The sequence below is a fragment of the Pteronotus mesoamericanus genome, unplaced genomic scaffold (genome assembly GCF_021234165.1).
Source record: "Pteronotus mesoamericanus isolate MK-2021 breed Mesoamerican mustached bat unplaced genomic scaffold, CSHL_Meso_final contig_82, whole genome shotgun sequence".
NCBI classification, from domain to species: domain Eukaryota; kingdom Metazoa; phylum Chordata; class Mammalia; order Chiroptera; family Mormoopidae; genus Pteronotus; species Pteronotus mesoamericanus.
The window spans coordinates 22,988,570-22,993,353 of record NW_026555265.1 but is presented as its reverse complement, the minus strand read 5'-3'; positions in this window follow the sequence as shown (position 1 = coordinate 22,993,353).

Here is a 4,784-nt window from a genome sequence, read left to right as displayed (position 1 = left end):
TGGCATCACTAGCCATCAGAGAAATGCAGATCAAAACCACCATGAGTTACCACCTCACATCGGTCAGAATGGCCGTCATAAATAGATCAACAAACAACAGGTACTGGCGAGGCTGTGGAGAAAAGGGAACCCTAGTACACTGTTGGTGGGAATGCAGACTGGTACAGCCATTGTGGAATGCAGTGTGGAATTTCCTCAAAAAGCTGAAAATGGAACTGCCTTTTGATCCAGTGATTCCCCTGCTGGGACTATACCCTAAGAATCCCAAAACGCTGATTCAAAAGAACCTATGCACCCCAATGTTCATAGCAGCACAATTTACAATAGCCAAGTGTGGGAAGCAACCTAAATGCCCATCAGTAGATGATTGGATCAAAAAGTTATGGTACATGTACACAATGGAATGCTGCACAGCAGAAAGAAAAAAAGAACTACTAAACTTCGCGACCGCATGGATGGAACTGGAGAGCATTATGCTAAGCGAAATAAGCCAGGGAGCAAAAGACAAATACAATATGATGTCACCTATAAGTGGTATCTAACCAACAATACAAAGATGCAAGGAAAATAAGACCAGCACCACTGAAAGGAAAAGAAACCAAGAGAGACAAGAGGGAAGGAGGGGGGCGGGGAAAAAGAAGGGAAGGGGAAAGTCAAGGAACATATAGCAAGGACTCATGGACCAAACCAAAGGGGAGGAGCTGAGGGAGGGAGGGGGGAGGAGGCAAGGGAAAGTGGCGGGGTGGGGTAAGCAGAGACAAATGTATTTGAAAAAATAAATAATTAATTAATTAATTAATTAAAAAACCTTTTATAATGTTTAAAAATAAAATAAATGGTAATTAAAAATACAATAAAAATAAACTTAAAAATAAAATTGTTGAAAATTCACAAAGCATGGTATTGAAATCCAATTATCAATAGAAATGTAATAAAAAATTAAATATTTCATTTATATCAGTGTTGACTGAGTATGAATAAGCTTTTCTGAAATAACTTCTCATGAATTCAATGTAAATAATTAAACTAACTGAGATAGAAACATAGTCAAATCTTGAGTAAAAAGTATGAGCTTATATTTTCTATATGATCTTCAAACATTTCTGGCTTGAGGTCAGAGAGAAATTTAATTTCCACTAAACTGATTATTTTCCTAAGGAAGTAAGCATTCATATACATTTATCAATAGTCATAGGGATAAATACATAGGGCCGAGTCCTAAGAGATATCTAGGGCAACAGTCCTCATTTTAAAAGGGAGGAAAATATGGTTCAGAAATTAACAGTTGCATCCAAAAGCTATAGAACTAATGTACTTTTTTTTTTACTTGGGTGTCCTTGGGACTCTGCAGCAAAGAATGAAAACAAAAACTCAAGAGTTTATGATATTATGTAACTTTATTAATGCAGATAAAGTAAGCCAGTATATTAAAATGTTTATAAGCATTCATTTTGCAAGCTAGATGTATAAAGGCTGAGCACTTTCCCCTTTTTTCTTTTGTTATGTATTGCTTTTGTTAACACTATTTTGCCTGTCAAGAAAAGTTTGGTCAGCTTTTTGACTAAATTTATTATTACTATTAGAATTTTGTATATGTACTTTTCTTATATAATAGTATCAGATTAGAATTTCTGGAGAAACAGAAGAAACAATAAGATGTAATAGGCTATATAGATACTTGGATAGGGAAATGGAAATAGCTAGAGACAGAGATGGAGCTGAAGGGGGCACAGATTTTAGAAACAAGATCATGCCATAGTGAAGGTTAGCAAGGGCAAAATTCATAGGCTAGGCTAGTAGGCTGAAAGTTTAGACAAATTTGGAAGTTATAGGCTTGAAACAGAATTCCTTCTTATCCAAAATGTTCAGTACTTGCTCTTAAGGCCTTAAATTGAGTGAGGCCCACCCACATTATGGAAGATAATTTGTTTGATTTAAAGTCACCTGATTATAAATATTAATTGCATCCACAAAATACCTTCACAGCCACATCTAGATTGGCAAACTGAGCAACATGGCTTAATGAAGTTGACATATAAAATTCAAAATCACAATGATTAAAGGAAAACTCCTAAATATTTATAGTGTAAAGAAAAACTATATGCTCAGGATAGTTAAACCCTTGTAAAACTATCCTCTGATTGTTTATTAGAGTTTACAAAGTTTGTGACTATCCAGTCTAAATTGTTTTCCATCAGGAGATACAGCAGAATTGTAGCTGGAGTCCCTATTATTTTCTCTGTAAAAGTACCATCGATGTTATTTTTTTCATCAATCAATAATGACATGATCATGGATTAAATGAATAAATACAATTACAAGCCAAGAGATCAACAAACACTAGAATTGAATCGCAGTCTAAACAAGGGCATATTACACATTGAGAAGCTATAATGAGAGGCTTAAAGCAAGAAAATAAATTAGACTAAGATTAAATCCTTTTTTTTTTTCTTTCAGTGACTCTTTTGCTTTGAGCAAATACAAAACTTTTTAATACAGCGGTCATTTTCACCTATGACATGGGATTTGTCACTAAAATATTTGTAATTAGAATTCAATTAAATAATTCTTGTAGTCTTTAAACTTTATTTCTGACCTTTAGTAAATATTCAATAAACACTAACTATAGTTAAAACTACTGCAAGCCTTATTTTATTTTGTTTTGTTTTATATTCAGTCCATGGCATTTAATACTGTTAGCACTGGCTTTATTTTATGCATGATAAAAATGAGACTATAGGAGGCAGGTTACTTGAAGGAAATCACAAAATTGGAGAGAGTTTGGTATTCAGATTAGTAAACAGAAGATGAAATATTTTATAGTCAGATTGTAGAATGTCAAACAATATTTGTGACCTGGAAAAATATTGCTACATAATAGAAAAGTATCTAAGATGGAATCAGTTTTTTGGTGACACTAAGCCATGAAACAAAATGACAGTTATCATAGAAAAATGTATTCGAGAAGCTTTCATGCGTGCAATACAAAAGGGACACAGTTACTAAAATAAGGTACAGAATTTTGTTCTCTAATATAATGCAACATATGTTTTCAAAATTTGGCAAAAAATAATAAAAATATGCATAAGAAAATAAAATAATCAATATTCTCATCAGCGTTTGCCACTGTTAGCATTTTCTTACACATACAGAGTTTCTTTCCTTTTTTTCACTAACCAATACAAACATTCCTAGCAAATGATTTTTTCTGTATTTCTGTCTGCATTTTAAGCATAATAATACATGTGCATATTATAATTATTACAATAATAACAATCACATAAGAAAATAATTTTATTTATTTTATTTTTACCAAATTGGTAAGTCAAAACTATAGCTCATTGTTATTTAATCTAATTTTGTGTTTCTTAGATTATTAGGGAGACTGAACACTTTTCTTATTTATTGGCCATTTATTTCCTTTATCTTAAGTATATGCCTTTCCAGATGTTTCAGTCCCAAACTCCAATAATTCCCAATCACACTTTGAACTTCTACAAATATAAATAAAAATACAACTATATATTTGAGTAAACTGAATTTAAATGCCCTGCATTTTCCTATTATAAATGTAACTGATTTTCACTATATAAAACTAAAAGAACATAAAACAGTAAAAAATGTAATAAAACACAATTACCTTCATATTGCGTTCTGATAAACAGAATAATAATTGTTAACATATTGTTGTGGGGTTTTTTTGGTGTTTTTCACTTATATGTTCAATTGTATATCCTTGTTTCTTTCTCAAAGCAAATATAAATATAGAGAGATGATGATAGATAATAGGTTATAGAAAATAGATACTCTCTCCCACACACCCTACACACAAACTCTTCAAAGCAAACTCAGAATATCTTAAAGGTGTATGTCATCTTACTTATCTACTTAAACTACTAACTTTATGTAAAAATCCTTGTATATGGATATACTACATTTTGTTTATCTATTCATCTGTTAATGGAGAGGCGGTCCTCTTTTAAATCTGTAATTTCACATTTTGAAATTTATTTTAAGAGAACAAAGAAATATGGATACAATGTTTTATGTTGATAAATTTTTAACAGGTATTTACTATCTACTCTGTGCCCATAACTACATTAACCACTGGAATTAAAGGAATGAATGGTACTAACTAAATCTCTAACTCCAATGGGATTATACTCTAAGGGAAAGAATGGATAATAAACACATACAATTTAAATATGTTTTTATGCATTAGATAAATATAAATATATATTCTCACATGCAATATTTTTGAACATAAACATTTATACATAATATATATGAATATACACATATATCTATAAGAAATATTAATCTATATCATAAATGAGCATCAAAATTATTCTACTGGGTGAAAGAAGTCAGAGATCCAAAAAATATGCTGTGTGGTACCATTTTTATAAAATTATAGAAAACACAAGAAACATATCAGAAGTTGCCCTCAGGTAGAGAGGAAAGGATTGGTAGATTGCAAAGAGTACAAGAACACTTTATTTCACAATACCCTAATTGAATCATGTGTATATTGCATTCTTTTAATTGGCCTTTCTTTTAGTTATTGCTGCCAATAAAAATATTTTTGTCATTTTAATATAATCCATATACTTTCTTTGCCCTTATTTTTTCAATTAAAGTTGATTTTTTTCTTACTGATTTCCAAAACCATACTCAGATTAAAAAAGAAATCCTTCTAATAAGTATTGAAAATAATTAGCTAATTTATTTATTATTTTTTATTTTATTTAAAATATCACTGATATGAAATATTTTACATTTAT